The following is an 18,811-nucleotide window of genomic DNA, read 5'->3' as shown; positions in this document are numbered from 1 at the left end:
TGTGGATTCAGAAGGCTAGGAAGGATCGTCAGTTTCCCCAATGAATGGGTACTCACGGGATGCACCATGAGAAGGTCGATCCAATGCATCCCTATAAAGCCCTCAGACAGGTTAATCAGGCCCTATGAGATATGGAGCTGGCCAGATATGATCCTCCCTGCCTCTCCAGATGCTGGTCTTTAATACCTCCCCTGTCTGCCCTGGGTGGGCCCCAAACTCTTCCAGGATTCCCTTATCCCAAACACCACCAACGTCTTCACAGATGGTGATTCTTGGGGAGCCACTGCAGTCATTTATTATGATCCTGACCATCCCCACCCCACCCCCAATTCTCTTTGAGGAACTCCCTGAAGTTCCTCTCAATTTAAAGAATTATATGCCGTCTATCTCATTCTTCACCACATCAAAGACCCTTTCAATCTTTTCTCTGATAGCCTATATGTCACTAACCTCCCTTGGCTCTGCCCTCTCCTTAGGCGGGGGGAGTGCTCTGTGAGTCAGAGAAAAACTGTGGCATTTAAACACCAGCCATTTTTCTTGGTCTTCAAGGCCTCTGTTTTAAATAAGGCCCCTTCAAGATCTAAAGGGTTTTAATAAGACTATAAATATCCAGGGGCACACAAGGCTTGTTGCTGGCCTCTGATTTTCCAACAAACATGCCCATATCAGAATTTTAAAGTGTAAGATCTAGTAAAGTTTTATATCCACTTTTACTCATAACCACTCAAAGGGTGTTACATAAGAAATAAAATACAGCTAAAATATAAGAGTATGAACAAGTAATTAAATAAACTTGTGATAAATTTATAATAAATAAATTACTAAGATCCTAGCAGTAAACTAAGTTCTAATATTGTGCTTAAATTGTTTAAGCAATTTTAAATCATACTAAAGAGATGATAATCATTTTATTGTTGGCCTCCCAAAATTATATAAAGATATTTAAACCAATTCTAATCATTGAGTTATCAATTCTAGTGAACTTCTAACTTGGTACAAGTTTTTTCTTCATGAGTGAACGATTACAGCTGTGACAAGCCTTCACATGAAGAACCGCTATGTTCCATCGCTGGGGAGCCAGAGACGACCCGAACTGCCTCTGCGGCTCCAGCCAGACTATGACCCACATAGTCAATGACTGCCACCTCTCCAGATTCAAAGGAGGTCTCGAAACTTTACATCAGGCTCAACCTGATGCTGTTGACTGGCTACGGAAGAAGGGCAAACGGTAGAAGAAGAAGAAGAAGAATGAAGAACCAACTGCTCATATGGTAAGATCTTAATATAAGAAGTTCCCCTATGAAAGCTTCACAAGTGGTAAAGCAGTGCTGCAGGTGGCTCTCTGTCTCTCACCCTCTCTATCCCTCCCTCCCATCTCAATTTTTTACTGTCTCTATCCAATTAATAAATAAAGATAATGAAAAAAATTTAAAAAAGAAGTTCCCCTATATGTAGTCCAATTTCAGCTTATGTGACTTAACAACAATATTCTTATGTTTTACTCATGGGTGTGTACTGACCCCTAGGGTCACTAATATCCCTAGTTTTTTTTATACTCCCCTACATACAATTAGCCATAGCCTTAGCTACACTTAATCTTTTCAAAATTTACAAAACTTTACATTTTCAAACTACCCCCCAATGCCTCTCGTTGTTTTGTGTGTGCCTCTCTCCGAAAACCCATTCTTGTTACTGTACCCATACCAACCTTAAAGGCTTACAAGTGCATTTCCCAGACATTCCTATAGCCCAGCTTAAATGCATAATTAAAACCTGATCCTCCTGCACCTCCCTTATCAGAACACCCGGGATCCAAGCCCCTGGGGTCAAACCCCATGGCCTTAAGGCCAATACTCTGTGACAAATTGACGTCACCCACGCCCCACAGTTTGGCAGGCAAAAGTACGTCTTTGGAACAATAGATACATACTCCAAGTTCATCTGGGCTATAGCCCAAACTGGTAAAAATCCAAAGAAACTTGTATCCCATATGTTATCTTGTTTTGCCATTATGGGTCTCCTCTTACAGGTCAAAACTGATAATGGTCCTACATTTACTAGCCAACAGTTCAAAGCCTTTTGCTCACTTTGGGGTATAACTCATACCACAGGTATTCCTTATAATCCACAAGGCCAAGGTATCATCGAGAGAGCTCACCAAACACTAAAAAATCAATTAATAAAAGAAAAGGGGAATACACCCCTGAATGTTCAGCTGGCCATGGCTCTTGCTACACTTAATCTCTTTAATATTTATAAAAATTCTGAAAAACCCCTATAGTTAACCACTGGCAAGCTCCCCACTCCATCCCTGCTATACAGGTCAGATGGAAGGACCCCTTAGATGGCATTTGGAAGGGACCAGACCCCCTGCTAACCATGGGAAGGGGATTTGCATGTATTTTTCTACAGGACTCTCTGAAACCCATCTGGGTCCCTGCCCACCATGTCCGGCATTGTCTGCAAAATGGCATGACTCTCCCTGATGAAGAGCAGGAGGAGCCAGAAGACCTGACGTAGGACAAAGGCCCCCGGAACTTATAACACGACATGGCATGACCTGAAGGGCCTAATATGCAGAGCCCAGGGACAAAGCCTCCCTATGGCCCCCCTTTCACCCCTTGCTCTTTCCATATATCTTGTCTTACTATCCACTCTTCCCACCTCTGCTGCACCTGCTACTCTCTGGCAGTTTCAGTTGTGGGAGACTTACAATGGGGTTAACAAGATTATAGGAACTGAGAATTGCTCCATCCAAGGGTGCCAGTTGGCTGTTATCATCCCAGTCACCCCTGCCTCCACGACACCTTGCTCCCACTGAGCCCAAAGGTGTCCCTATGTCTGCTTCCCCTTTGACAATACCAGGAGCTGCCTACAGTGGGTAAACTACTATGGAGGATGCTGCTATTGGTTATGTAATATTCATGGGGTCCCCAATGCTTACAACCAATATTATAGCTCATACAGGCCCAAGAAACAGTGTTTCTCTGGCCTAGGCTCCCTCAAGTTCACCATCCATGACCCATGGGATAACAGATGGGCTAATGGAGTTACCGGAAAACTATACTATAGCATGTTTTCCTCCTCCCCCATAGCCAGTATTTTTATCTCCCAACTGCTGATCCCTGTCCCCAGAGCTGTCCAAACCCAGACTAAGATAACCCAACAAGAACAAGCCCTCTCTCACGCTCTCGCCTCACCACCCAGCCTTGATCTTTCATCTTGGCCTGTGTATCTGCACTATGCCATCTCTCTCTTTAACCAATCCTCCATCCTTCCCAAAACTTTCAGCTGCTTCCTATGTGCTTCCCTCAACAGATCTCTCCTTGCCACCATGCCACTGAACATACTCCATTGGATCTTGCTAGCTTACCTAACTCTTCCTCCTCTGCTGAACTGCCCCCTCTCACTTCTATCCCTCTCTACACGAAAACTATCAGCCCCAACTTCACCACTCTATGTCTGTTGACCTCCTCCTCCTCTCCCAACATTCCCCATTGTTCAAAGAACTTCTCCCTATCCTCTAATGTGTATGTCCCCCTCTTATGCTCTGGTGTAACTTCACCTTGTCCTTCCATGTCAACTCCTCATCATGTGGTCCCTGCCTCCTACTCTCTCTCATTCCACAGCTCACCTTATACGAACAAGGCGAGTTCTAGTAGCTAACCTCCCTCACCAAAACAAAACTAGTGGTGTTCCTCCCTCTGGTCCTTGGCATTGGACTGACTGCCTCTATCAGACTTGCTGGCGGTGCCCTCGGCCACTCCCTTCACAACACTGGACTCCTGGAAGAATAAGTTCAGCAATCCCTAGACTTCATGGCTGAGAGCCTCGAGTCCTTACAATGACAGATCACTTACTTCCCTTTCGAGGGTGACCCTTCAGAACCAGCATGCCCTAGATCTTCTGACAGCAGAAAGAGGGGGTACATGCCTGGCCCTCCAAGAAGAGTGCTGTTTTTTCATAAATGAATCAGGACTGATAAAACAAAATGTTAAGACTCTCCATGAACTCAGTCATGATTTTAAAAAATGGCTTGCGATTCGACTTCCGGAGGTGGAGCTACGAGCAGCAGATTGCTTTCTCTCCTTTCCTCTCCTCTCCTCTCCTCTCCTGGATCAACTAGGAATACCAAAGGAGACCACCTGTGACCGAAACAAAACAGGACTAGAATGACCACAGGAACCCAGTAAATCACCAGTGAGTACAAACACGTGGCCGGTGACAGAGAGGAGAGAGGAGCCTAAGGAGACATTAAGTGACTGCTAACAGTTCAGCAGTTTATCAGTGGAGACACCACCTCCAGTCTGCTCCACCAACAAGGGGACAGCTTAAGGGAGGAGAGGACTCCCCAGAGACTCACCAAGTGCAACTCTGAGTCTCCATTGCTACTGCCCTCAGAATCTGGAGCAGCGACAGGGAGGGACACTGGGGGACAGAGATCTAACCAGGAAACTCAGGAGAAGACCTATACCTCGGTGGCATAGCTGAGGGGCTGTGAAAGTCTCTGTGCATAACCACTGGATTATCTCTGCCACACCCTGCTTTATCTCTTGGTCAGGAGTCAGTGATTAAGCTAAGAAGCCTATTGATAGTTTAAAAGCCCTCAGGCTCCCATAGCCTACAGAGAAGAAAAAAAAAGAGGCTTTTAAACCACTGAGTTCCAACTCAGGGATTGAAACAACATTAACTTCCACCACTGTGAACCCTTTAATTAACTTACTTAGACACAAGTCAATCCAGGCAATAGTGATCAATAATTTGAAAAGTACTGATAAAGGGAACTCATAACATAATATATAAAATGGTTAAAACAACAAGAAAAAATATTGGAGAAATGAACCAGGACAAGAGTCCAGGTAAAAGTCGCCCAGAGGGTGAAGCACAAAATAACGAGTTCAACATCCAAACATTAGCTAAGGAAATAATAACAGGAGTTAGTAAGGAATTTGAAAAAATTGTAATCAGAAATGCAGGAACAACAAATGAGAATATGGAAGAAAATACTAATTATCTCATGGTTATTAGAGAGCTGAAAGCTGAAATCACTGAGCTAAGAATGCAACAGGCTGAACAAGCTAAAACAGTATCAGAGCAGGGCAACAAAATAGATGAACTCCAGAAAACAGTAGAGGGGAGAAAGAATAGAATCTATGAGGCTGAAGACAGAATTAGCAAGATTGAGGATGAATTAGAGACAACTAAAAAAGAAGTAAGAGATCTCAAAAAGAGATTAAGAGATGCTGAAAACAACAACAGAGTCCTATGGGATGACTTCAAAAGAAACAATATGCGCATTATTGGCATACCAGAGGAAGAAAGAGAAGGAGAGGAAGAAAGCATTTTCCAGGCCATAATAGCTGAAAATTTCTCTAGTCTAGACAACATCAAAGACATAAAGATTCAAGAAGCCCAGAGGGTCCCAAAAAGAATTAACCCAGACTTACAGACACCAAGACACATCATATTTAGAATGGAAAGGAATAAGGATAGAGAAAGGATCCTGAAGGCTGCAAGAGAAAAACAAAGAGTCACCTACAAAGGAAAACCCATAAGATTAGCAGCAGACTTCTCCATACAAACACTACAGGCCAGAAGAGAATGGCAAGATATCTATCGAGTGCTCAATGAGAAAGGCTTTGAACCAAGAATACTATATCCTGCTAGACTGTCATTCAGACTAGATGGAGGCATCAAAACCTTCTCAGACAAGCAACAGTTGAAGGAATCAACCATCACCAAGCCTGCCCTGAAAGAACTTCTGAAAGGTCTCCTATAAACAACCAGACCACCACAAATAGAACATATATCAAAACACTCTAAAACTCTACAAGAATGGCGTTAAAATATCTTTAATCTTTGATATCAATAAATGTCAATGGCCTGAATTCACCTATTAAAAGACACAGAGTAGGAAGATGGATCAGAAAACACAACCCAACAATATGCTGTCTACAGGAAATCCACTTAACTCAACAACACAAACACAGACTCAAAGTGAAAGGATGGAAAACTATCATACAGGCCAATGGCCCACAAAAAAGGGCACAAACAGCTATTCTCATATCTGACACGATAGACTTTAAAATAGATAAGATTTAAAAAGATAAGAATGGCCACTACTTAATGCTCAGAGGATCAGTCAATCAAGAGGACTTAACAATTATTAACATCTATGCACCCAATGAGAAGCCATCTAAATATATCAAACTTCTACTGAAAGAGCTACAGCAATATATTAACAGTAACACAATCATAGTAGGGGACTTCAACACCCCACTCTCTCAACTTGACAGATCATCCAGGCAGAAAATCAATAAAGACATAAGGGAGCTAAATGAAGAGATAGATAAACTAGAACTACTGGACATGTTCAGAGTCATTAATCCCAAGAAACTGGAATACACATTTTACTCAAATCCACATGGGTCATTCTCAAGGATAGACCATATATTAGGCCACAAAGACAGCATCAGCCAATTCAAGAGCATTGAAATCATCCCAAGCATCTTCTCAGACCACAGTGGAATTAAACTAACACTTAACAATCAACAAAAGATTAGTAACAGTGCCAAAATGTGGAAGCTCAACAGGGAAGAAAAAAAAAAAAAAGAGGATTTTAAACCACTGAACTCCAACTCAGGGATTGAAGCATCTGTTAACTTCCACCACTGTGAACCCTTTAATTAACTTACTTAGACACAAGTCAATCCAGGCAATAGTGATCAATAAAAAATGGCTTGCTCCCTCAGCCCTGGACTCTTGGATATCCTCCTCTTGTTATCTTGGATTCTTCCCCTCCTGACCCCTCTTTGCTATTGGTGCACTGCTCCTTATTGCCCCATGCATCCTGCAGTTCCTAAAGAACTGCCTCCAGGACATGGTCCGAGTAATGATCCAGAGAGTCTCAGTTCAACCCTACTCTCCTATCCCCATGGCTGACTTGGAAGTCATGGCTGACCTTCTTTAACAAAAGAAAAAAGGGGAAATTGTGGGTCTAATGTGTGTTTGAGCATGGATGGTTGACCCCCTGGAAGCTCATCTATCAAACTCCCCTTGGCATGCCAGCCTTGTGGTCGAGCAAGATGTGGCCAGAGTACGCAGGGGAATTCCAACCTTCCTATCAGCCTTGCCGCATCACCCCACCCCTCCTCCCTCTGGTGGGCTTCACCTTCCTTAAATTTTTATTTCCCCGTTCCTGCATCACCATTCATACCTTTTCATTGCCTTGCTCTCTTTTCCCTGATAAGGAGATATTGGTCTCCTTGGCTGTTGCTGAGGAATTATTCTGATGCAGTCTCCGCCCCCAGGTTTTACTATGCCCCGCAAAATCCTAGCAGTGCCCCCTTCAACCAATCCTGGCCCCACATGTCACCCCTGGTTGCCGCCCAATAAAAAGCCCCCTCACTCCCCCCCTGGGCTCTCAGCTCCCCCTCTCTCAGATCTCGCTCCCTTCTCTCACCCTGTGGTCAGGTAGTGGGGACAGCCATTGTCGGCTGACTCCACGTGGCCTGAGCCACCCCCCCATCCTATAACAAAGATTTGTGTACCCCTTTGCTCCGGACGTCCACTCTCTTCTCCGCAGTGCAGCCCGACACCTGACCGCTACAACATCTGGCACCCAACGTGGGGCTCGAACACATGACCCTGAGATTAAGAGTCTCATGCTCTACCAGCTGAGCAGGCTGCACTTAAACCTATGAGATGAGTCTCTCCAGGTAAGTCTCTCTCTCTAAAGAGGGGTTGAGGACACATAAATCTCACAAGGTTGGCAGCCATTTAAGCCTTTCCTCCTCCACAGAAAGTCCTACATCTTACCACCTGAGCACGGCATTCCTTAAAAACATTTAAGCCTGCTCCATTCCATTTTTCTTTACTGTGTCCATTTAGATATAAAGGGATAGGAGGAGATGTTGCTGAGGAATTATTCTGATGCAGTCTCCACCCCCAGGTTTTACTACACCCCGCGAAATCCTAGCAGTGCCCCCTTCAGCCAATCCTGGCCCCACACGTCACCCCTGGTTGCCACCCAATAAAAAGCCCCCTCACCCCCCCCTCTGGGCTCTCAGCTCCCCCTCTCTCAGATCTCGCTCCCTTCTCTCACCCCGTGGTCAGGTAGTGGGGACGGCCATTGTCGGCTGACTCCGCGTGGCCTGAGCCACCCCCCCCATCCTATAATAAAGATTTGTGTACCCCTTTGCTTCAGATGTCCACTCTATTCTCCGCGGTGCAGCCCAACACCTGACCGCTACAACACTTGGCCAGCTTGGCTACTTAACCTGCATAGCTACCCCTTTATAAACTTGTAACTGTGATAATAAAAGGTTCTGTCCTCCGCCACAGTACCCTGAGGAGGTTTGTTGTATCATCCACCGCCATGGTATGCTGGAAGACCCCTCAGCAAACTCACCCCTGCCTCCACTGGCCCATGATCCCCTGCTCTCCGTCTGTCTCCTGGTGGCCAACATGCCAGACAGAGAAGTGGGAGCCGGGCTGGCTCATTCTCCCTCGAGGAACCCAACGTGTCTCTGTGTGTGTGTGTGTATCTCTGTGTGTGTGTGTGTGTGTGTGTGTGTGTGTGTGTGTGTCTGTGTGTGTAGATGGGGGTAAAAGGAAGTCCAATGAGAAGGCTTCTGCCACACTGGCTTAAATCTAGCAAATCATTTATTCTGACAGACACTGAGAGGGCCAAGGTCAGCAGACCAAAATGGGGCCTCTAAGTAGGAATGTGGTGGCATGGAACTGAGGAGAGCCAGGGCATAGTCCTGACCAGCCGTAAGGAAGAAGTATTGCTAGCCACTAGTTCTCACTCCTGCCTCTGAGGTCAGGCTCTGGCTCTTGTCCAGAGAGTACCTCACCTAATCTTGTGGACTTGGAGGCCACCTGGCATTTTAGTTCACCTCTTGGAGCTCCCTCAGAATTGCACCATGGCCTAGAGTGGTGTGATTCTCAGAGCCAATGCTGACATAACCAGACTCTTACTAATCTGTCATTCGTCTTTATCTTATTGCCGCTGGGCTTTGCTGAGGCCTTGTACCTGCATGATTTCACCACTCTCACTGGATTCTTCTTCCTCTTCTTCTTCTTTTTTTTTTTTCTACTCTAAGTGGAGAGTAAAAGACAGAAAGGGAGAGACCGAGCAAGAAGAAACACCACGGCATTGGTTGCAAAGCTTCCCCTTGCATGTGCTTCCATATGGTGACAGGGACTCAAACCCAGGGCTTTGACCATAAAATATTTGGTCTGCCTAGTAAGCTATGTCTGGCCCCACACTCTGTCATGCTTTCGTCTTCTCAATGAATTAGGATGTTTCTTTTCTTTAATATTTATTTATTCCCTTTTGTTGCCCTTATTGTTTTATTGTTGTAGTTATTGATGTCGTTGTTGTTGGATAGGACAAGAGAGAAATGGAGAGAGGAGGGGAAGACAGAAAGGGGGAGAGAAAGACAGACACCTGCAGACCTGCTTTACCACCTGTGAAGCAACAACCCTGCAAGTGGAGAGCTGGGGGCTCGAACTGGGATCGTTACGCTGGTCCTTGTGCTTTGTACCATGTGTGCTTAACCCACTATGCTACCTCCCAGCTCCCAAATTAGGCTGTTTTATCTGGGGAGGATATTGAACCTGAGGATGTCTAGGATTAAATAAGGACACTGATTAGTGTATGTATTAGGGTGGTGGTGGTGGAGGAGGTAGGACCAGGTATCCCAAGGAACCTCAGGGTATATTCCATGCTCTTCAAATTCCTGAATACTGAGGTTCAAAAATCAAAGTCATCAGCCAGCCCAGTCTTGAAAACCAGGACTGGGGGCTTCTAGAGTTGTATATAGCCTCATAGGATCAAGGTTTTTTTGTTTGTTTGTTTTGTTTTGAAGTTATTATTAGTGATTTACAATAAGACAATAGGGGATATAGTTTCACACCACTCTTACCACCAAAGTTCTGTGCCCCCCCAGCAATAACCCCTATAGCTCTCTTAAGATCTTAGATATGGTTTGGCTCTTTTTTTTTCTTCAAGTTTATGCGTTTCAATTGTCTATATTCCACATGAGTGAAATCATCTAGTAGTTGTCCATTTCTGTACTTATTTCACTAAGCACAATCACTTCCAGTTCTATCCATTTTGTCCCAAAGGATACAATATAGTCTTCGTAATTGCTGAGCAGTATTCCATTGAGTATGTAAATCCCATAATTTCTTCTTATCCTTATCCTCCTCCAAATTAGTGGTTTTTATTCCATTCTTTTAAAAAATAATTAATTAGTTAATTAATTAATTTGCCTCCAGGGTTGTTGCTGGGGCTCAGTGTGCACAAATCCACTGCTCCTGGAGGCTATTTTTCCCTTTTGTTGCCCTTGCTGTTTTATCATTGTGGTTATTATTATTTTTGTTGATGTCGTTGTTGTTGGATAGGACAGAGAGAAATGGAGAGAGGAGGGGAAGACAGAGAGGGAGAGAGAAAGAGAGACTCCCCTGCAGGTGGGAAGCCGGAGGCTTGAACAAGGATCCTTGTGGCTTTCCTTGCGCTTTGCGCCATGTGCGTTTAACCCACTGTGCTACCACCCAACCCCCCTTTTATTCCATTCTTAAAGGCTCTCCCCACTCCCTGCTCTATCATTGTCTTCTTCATAGTTTTTTTCCCAGATATTTTAAACTTTTAATCAGGAAAATGAAATGGCATGCACCAGAGAAACACTTGGGTTATTTGGGCCAAGATGGCTGATCAACCTTGAGACCTCTCCTCCCCGTCACTATTTCCCAATCAACATCCAGACAGGAACAGGCAGCCTTGGGTGACTTCAAGTGCCCTCAGCTACTTCTCCAAAGAGCCTCTCTTGGGACCCTGAAGAGTTCTTCCTTCTGATCTTTTGCTCTGCCTCCTCTCCAAAGGCAAACAAGGGGTTTTAAGGGAAACAGCCTAAGGCATCCTCATGACAGCATCTGTTCCAGGAAGCCCTTCCTCTAGGGCCTGCCCTGCTCCTACCTCTTCAACCTGGCTATTCCTTCTTCTTCTAGCATTTGCCCTTCTTCCGTAGCCAGTCAACAGGTCAGGTTGAAAGCTATCAGGAGCTGCTTGTTGCTGGCTTTGAAAGTGACTGGGATCCATGTGGATTCAGTCGGCTAGAAAGGATCGTCAGTTTCCCCAATGAATGGGTACTCACGCTCTTCCTTGAGCCTTATTAATACCTCCACTTAGCTAGATTAGACACTTACTAATGGTTATAGAACTAAGTGGGATTTTTATTGCTGTTATTGTTTTGTTTTGCTTGCCTGGGCTTTGCTCTCTAAGATGATTTATCAGAGAGACAGAGACAGATATATATAGAGAAAGACACCACAGCACTGAAGTTTTGTCCAATGTGGTGGGGATCAGCCTTGAACTCAAGTGAAATGCATGTGCACTATCTAGATGAACTATTTTGCTGGCCTGAGTTAAATATATTTTAAGACATGGGCTAGGTTCCTTTTCTCTAGAAGTCAAAAAGTGGAATAGAAGAGATCTTACCACTGCATATTAGACTACACGCTAGTATACTTGCCCAAACTGGTGTCAGGCAGCATTTTCACTTAGCAACGGCTTCCTAACACCAACACCCCAACAGCTCCACCTGGTAATGCCTCCCTGGCACAATCCCACTCTGCTAGGAACACAACCTTGAGTCACCACACATAAATCTAGCTCCCAGCTATCTACATCGAATCCTCTCCTTTCTTAATTATGCTGCTTTACCTGGTAAGGTTTTAGCCAGGTATTGTAACAACAACAGCAATAATAAAAATATTTGAAGTGCTAACAAAGTGTCAAGCACTGTTTAAGCACAGCACTTCATCCTCATACCAAACTTGTAAGGTAGGAATAATTACTAGTCCCATTTTATCAGTGAGAAAATTGGGGTTTTCATAGTGATTTGGTAATTTTCCCAAGAGTACACTGTAATGGCAAAACTGGGCAATTAATCTAGCTAATCTGTCTCTAGGATCTTTGCATTTAACTCTGCTCCTCTCCCACCAACAAAGATCCTCGGGGTAATATGATAAGGCATCTAAAGAAGCTGAGCTTGGTGCCTTATTAATTCACAGGGAGTTGGAAAGCAGTAAGGCCGAGCTCTTCAGTTCATTTGCTCTAAGCTGTAAGGCTGGGCTAGACCCCAAAAAGAAACAAGGATGTCCAGATGGGAGATCCAACTGTAGAGTGGGGAGTTGTCTGGCTGTTCCTGTTCTCATAGGCAGAAGAAATGGTGCTCCAGAGAATGAACTAGGAGTGGGGGCAACAAAATAGCTCACTTGGATAGTTTGCTGCTTTTCCATGTGCCTAAGACAGGTTCAGAGTCCAACCCCTACCACATTGGAGGACTCTTTGGTATTGTGGTCTCTTTCATTCTCTAGCTCTATCTAAAAAGCAAAAGCAGAAGAAGAAAAAAAAAAAAAAGAATGAACCTCTGGTGCAAGCTTCTGAAGTTAATAGAGCTACTGAGGCTGTTCTCTACTCCCAGTGAGCTGGTGCTTCAGCAAAGCCCTTGTACTCCAGGCTCCCTCTCCTAGCTTCACATTCTACATCTATAAAGTGAGGAGATAACGCATTAGCTAGAGTGCACATCTTATCATGTGCAAGGTATTGAGTCTGAGTCCTAACACCATGAGGGTGCAGCATGGATGATGGGTGGGGGAAGTGCTGTAGTGTCTCTCCTCTTTATCTGTCTTTTCCTCTCTTCTCTCACTCTCTAAGAAGAATGAAAAAGTTGGATTGGGAAGATACTGCTCATATACAAGGCCCTGGATTCATGCATTCCAGGGGCATACCTAGGAATTCCATTCTACCAGCATACAATATATATAAATGAAAATAAAAATTTACCCTGTGAGGGAAATAGCTCAACGGTAAAAATACAAGACTTCGTACCTGTAGTATGATCCCCAGCACCACATGTACCAGAGTGCTGCTCTGGCTTTTCTCTTACTCATGTGAAATTCTCTCTCTACTTTGTATAAAACAAGTCTATTTAAAATTACCATCCCCAGTGCAATTATGAGGAGTAGATGACTATTGAGCAATATGAACTTGAGCCACATGAATCCACTTATACAGAGATTTTTCTGATAAATAGAAGATTTCAATTTATGGGACTGAGGACTGGCATGATATCTCAGCTAGACAGTATAACATGCTTTGTCATGTGTATAAGTCAAGTTCAAGCTCAGCCCCCAGTGCACTGGAAGAAGCTTTGATACTGTGGTGTCTTTCTCTCTCTCCCTCTGTCTCACTGCCTCTGTCTTTCTGAAAATGGTTGGAGCAGTGAAGCTCTGGAGATAAAATCTAAAAAATTAAATTTATAATATTGCTAAATACAGAACTGTAATGCATTTTCTCTTCCTTATTTTCTTTTTTTAATTTAATTTAATTTATTTATTTTTCCTTTTTGTTGCCCTTGTTGTTTTTATCATTGTTGTGGTTATTATTATTGTTGTTATTGCTGTCGTTGTTGTTGGATAGGACAGAGAGAAATGGAAAGAGGAGAGGAAGATGGGGAGACCTGCTTCGACGCTTGTGAAGCGACGCCCCCTGCAGGTGAGGAGCTGGGGGCTTGAACTGGGATCCTTAAAGCGGTCCTCGGGTTTCATGCCATGTGCGTTTAACCCGCTGTGTTACAGCCCAACCCCCTCTTCCTTATTTTCTTTTTTTTAAATACTTATTTCTTCCCTTTTGTTGCCCTTGTTTTATTGTTGTAGTTATTACTGTCGTCGTCACTGTTGGATAGGACAGAGAAATGGAGAGAGGAGGGGAAGATATAGAGAGGAGAGAAAGACACCTACAGACCTGCTTCACCGCCTGTGAAACAACTCCCCTACAGGTGGGGAGCCAGAGGCTCCAACCAGGATCGCTATGCTGGTCCTTACACTTTGCGCCACCTGTGCTTAACCCGCTGCACTACCGCCTGACTCCCTCCCCTTCCTTATTTTCTTAATAGCATTTTATTTTCTCTAGCTTAGTTCATTGCAAGAAAAAATATGACTTATATAGTAGGTAGTATAAGCATATTTGTATATCATATATAATATAAATGACATGTAATTTATAGTATATGCAAAATATATACAACATGTAAAATATGTATTAACTGATACTAATAAAGTTTCTGGTCAACCGAACATAGTAAGTACCTACGGTTCGGTGAAGTTAAAAGTTATACTCTAGGAGTTGGGGAGGTAGCTCAGGGGTAGAATACACGCAAGGCTTATGTGAAGCCCTGAGTTCAACCCCTGGACACGGGCACACACAGACACAGACGCGCGGGCACACATACACACACGCGCACACACACACACACACACACACACACACACACACACACACACACACCACACACACACACGGTCAGGGAGATAGTTCAGCCTGAGGTCCCAGAGGTTATACGTTCGATCTCTGGCACCAGCTTCAGTCAGAGTTGAACAACACTATGGTCCTTTCATTCACTCAAATTCCCCCTTTCAAAGGCTCTAAATAAATAAACAAACAAATCTAAAACAATACAGATGGTCAGGAAAATGCTTCAATTAGCATAGTGCAGGGTTTGCATGCTAAGGATCCTAGTTAGATCTTTGGCATTACATGTATCAAGTAGTGCTCTGACTTCTCTCTCCTCCTCTCTCATGTGAAATAAAATAAATATTTTAAAAAATATAATAATTAGAACATCATAAAAATGGAAGGACATTGTCTTTTGTAATTAAAAAGATGGACTAACTAATTAAAAAATTAATCTTAGATTTTCCACTGCACAAGGGGGAAGTTGGATTTGACATCCCTGTGTTATTCAAGGATCATCTATATAAATCACTTAGCACAGTGCTTGCCAGAAAAAAGTGGATGCTTAGTAACTGAGTGCTTTCAAACTGGGAGATAGTACAGTGGCGAGAACACTGAACTTAAAAGCATAAGGTCCTCAATCCAATCCCCTGCACTGCATGTGTCAGAGCAATGCTCTGGTTCTCTTTCCTTCTCTCTCTCTTTCTTTCATGTTAAAGAATATCTTTCAGCAGGCTGGGGGTACAGATCAACCTGCCAATGCCTATGTCCAGAGGAGAAGCAATTACAGAAGCCAGAACTCCCACCTTTTGCACCCCAAAAGTAACTTTGGTCTATAATTCCTGTGGGGGAGAAATGATAGGAGGAACAGGATCTGAGGGCTCTGAACCCCAATTCCATCAGGACCTGGAGAAAGAAGAGGAAAAAAGGAAGGACATTCAGAAGTAGTAATAGATATAGGTGTGACTTAGAAAGGAAGAGAAAATGGGACCATGGAAAAAGTGGGCAAATACATATAAATATAGACTGAGAGTTATAGAAATAATAGTCAATCCTTATCTGCAACCTTGGGAATGAAGAAATTGGGGACACAGAACTCTGGTGGTAGGAATGGTGTGGAAGTATACCCCTGTCATCTTATAATTTTGTAAATCAATATTAAGACACTTATAAAATCTTGGATGGACCTTGAAAAAATCATGTTGAGTGAAATAAGTCAGAAACAGAAGGATGAATATGGGATGATCTCACTCTCAGGCCGAAGTTGAAAAACAAGATTAGAAAAGAAAACACAAGTCGAACCTGAAATGGAATTGGAGTATTACACCAAAGTAAAAGACTCTGGGGGGGGTGGGTGGGTGGGTGGGGAGAATACAGGTCCATGAAGGATGATAAATGACATAGTGGGGGTTGTATTGTTAAATGGGAAACTGGGGAATGTTATGCATGTACAAACTATTGTATTTACTGTTGAATGTAAAACATTAATTCCCCAATAAAGAAATAAATTATAAAAAAACACACAAAAAAAAAGAATATCTTTCAAAAAAAAATTACTAGGAACTATTGTGTTAGCAGTGACCTGACTGCTAGTGGCCTGGTGATGTGTTACTGGGCTCTGTCCTATCAACAGTATAGCCAGCTAGTGCAGTTGAAGTCACAAGGAGCAGCCTGGATTTACACTTAGAGAGGGAAAGAAAACAGTAGGCAATAGAACCAGTATTCAGAACAATTTTGACAGGCTGAGCTCAGCAAGATGACACTACCCTTCTGTGAGTTTCAAGGCATTATACAAAGCAGACCTGACTTGACCCCAGCTTCAGTGAAAAGGATCTGAATGATTTAGTTGATTACAACCTGATGGGAACTAATCATGGGAGAGAGAAACTCAGAATCCCAGCAGTCTTAGCCTGCATTAACAATGTGTCCTGTCCAGACTGGGGGAAATAATGGGCCTATTGTGCTGGCTTGGTCAGGCCATATCTGGAATCTTGCATTGCTATACTGACACACTGGAAACATGCCAGGAGGAGGACTAGATTTAGCTTCCAGGCACTTGTGCCGAGCATTTTTCTGCACATTTTCTTGTTTAATATCCCAAACTAATTTATATCCTCACTCTACATACACAGAGGTTAACAGAGTTAGTGCAGATCAATTACACTGCGTAAACGGAGGAGCCCCAGGGTTTTTCCAAATGGGCTCTCCTTGTTCTTGTATCCCCCGGAAGACTAAGCATGCGTCATTGAACACATATTTGTTAAGTTCCTACTAAAAGTCAATCCCCTAGCTAGTCAGTGGGGGATATGGTAATGCAAAAGATGTGCTTCGAACCTTCCAGGAGTTCATGCTCTGACAGAGGGTTCAAATCACTTGTGATTGCAGTGTGATCCTACAGTAATAAGGATTCTAGGGCTGGAAGGAACAGTAGAGTTCGCTTTAACTGAGTCAAATGCAGAGAGGGAAAGACAGAACAGTGTCACATAGCTCATGGGAGTCAGTCTGTGCCCCTTTTCACAATATTCTGTTGTCTCACATTGGGTCTCTTCTGCTTATCAGTAGCCAAGAGCTACATACCAGGATGGGATCTGCTTGGGTACACGAGAAAACTTGGTGTGGCCATCCTGAGGCAGTAAAACCTTATCTCTTCTCCCTGAAGCCAGAGATCTGAGTGGAAAAAAAAGAAAGGACAATGACATTGAATAACCACAGGTAAAGATGGTCTTTGAGAAACCTAGGAGTCTCTTCATTACTGAGTGAACTGGCTCCCACCTGGCCTCTTGCGTAGCCAGATTGTGAAAAATGTTTGCATAAGGGACCCAGGACTGGGCTGGGGAGATAGCACAATGGTTTACACAATAGACTTTCATGCCTAAGACTCTGAGGTCTCAGGTTCAATTCCCAGCACTACCATAAGCCAGAGCTGAGTGGTGCTGTTGCCAAAAGAACAAAACAACCACCATAACAAAAAGGGATCCAAAAGTAGCAGAAAAGATTGTTTTCTGTTCCTGATCTGTGTTCTAGATAGTCTTCCCATCTTCTTTTAAGAATGTGATTACAAAAAACAAAAACAAAACAAAACAAATAAGCAAACAAAAAAGAACCTGATTACTCAAAGTCTTCCTTGATGATTCTGACCCATGTTGTCACTGCAGCTCTATCCTTTCTCTGTTCAGCATGTGGTTGTTTTTTGCTGAGAGGGTAGAAGCAGTACTGCTAAGAGAGAAGTCTTTGGAATCAGCCAGAACCTTCCGGGCCTAACTCTGCCATATAACAGCTGCTTCACTTCTTTGAGTTTCGTTTTCCTCAGCTGGAAAGTGGGGATAATAATAGTACCATTCTTGAATAGTGGTGGTGAGGAAGCACCCCATAAAAGGCCAGTTATGATCATAGCGAACCAATGGCTATGACTCCTCTTGACAACTGAGGAACTCCCAGGCCACAAGGGCAGCCTCACTCCCCCCCACCCCCACCCCCACCCCCATAGCTGAGTGCCCTAGAGATTCCAAAGATAGGAAGAGGGAATGGTTGCTCTTGGGAGATGACAAAGGGGCATCTTTAAGAAAAGTGCCAGAAACAACATGAAAAAAGTGATAAAGGGGAGGGGGTCATTGAAATAGCTCACTTGGATAATGTGTTGCTTTTGTCATGTGTGCACCAAGGTTCGGGCCTGGTCCCCACAGGGTTGAAACAAATTTTGGTACTGTGGTCTCTCTCTCTCTCTCTCTGTGTGTGTGTGTGTGTGTGTGTGTGTGTGTGTGTGTGTGTGGTGGAGCAGCCGTTTGACCGCACACGTTGTCATGCCAAAAGAAATGAGTTCAAACTCCCAGTCCTCAAGGACCGAGGTGGGGGGGTGGGAAGCTTTGCAAGCGGTGTCTCTCTGTCTCCTTCCCTCTCCATCTCCTCACTTCTCTTGATTTCTCTTTGTCTCATAAATAAATGGAAAAAAGACAGAAAGTGTAGGAGGAATAATGCCAGAATTGCTAGACCTGATTTTTTAAAATCTTCTCAGGTTTTGCGTCAGGAGATTATTTTATTTTCCTTTCATTCGCAGATAGAAACAGCAGGAGAGGAGAGAGAGAGAGAGAGAGAGAGAGAGAGAGAGAGAAAGAAAGAAAGAAAGAAAGAAAGAAAGAAAGAAAGAAAGAAAGAAATGAGACACACCACAGCACCGCCCCACTGCTGGTGAATCCTCCCCGTGTGCGGACTGGGGAGATCGAACCCTGGGCACAAGTGGGAAAGTGAGCGCTGAACTGAGTGAGTTATCTCCCAAGCCAGCTTTAAACGAGGGGGGGGGGGGCAGTGGGCTTCAGAGAGAAGATCAGAAGTCCTGGACTGGAGGTCTCACTCTGGAAGGACTCACTCTGGGGGAAGCTAAGGCAGGACACTTGCAGCCTGGGGTTTTCCTCCTCCGTGTCAGGTGAGTCTCTTGGCGCCGGAGCAAGCGCAGTCGGATGCGGGTTCTGGGGTTTGGGGAACGTGGCTCAGTGGCAAAGCGCCTGGGGC

At 44.0% G+C, this 18,811-nt stretch overlaps 1 long non-coding RNA gene across 2 annotated transcripts in view; it reads right to left on the bottom strand.

Annotated features, from left to right (window-relative positions):
• The window catches only part of LOC107522744 (uncharacterized), a 58,662-nt gene extending 39,859 nt beyond the window's left edge, over positions 1-18,803 (bottom strand). For both annotated transcript variants that reach the window (XR_009553870.1, XR_001601601.2), the window contains exons 1-2: positions 18,669-18,803; positions 16,883-16,972 (exon numbers count right to left, since the gene is read on the bottom strand). This is a non-coding gene — a long non-coding RNA (uncharacterized LOC107522744). The remainder of the gene's footprint in view (positions 1-16,882; positions 16,973-18,668) is intronic.
• Between the last annotated feature and the right edge of the window lie 8 nt (positions 18,804-18,811).

This window comes from Erinaceus europaeus, chromosome 13 (assembly GCF_950295315.1).
Source record: "Erinaceus europaeus chromosome 13, mEriEur2.1, whole genome shotgun sequence".
In the NCBI taxonomy this organism is placed as follows: domain Eukaryota; kingdom Metazoa; phylum Chordata; class Mammalia; order Eulipotyphla; family Erinaceidae; genus Erinaceus; species Erinaceus europaeus.
This window is presented reverse-complemented; position numbering and strand designations above follow the sequence as displayed.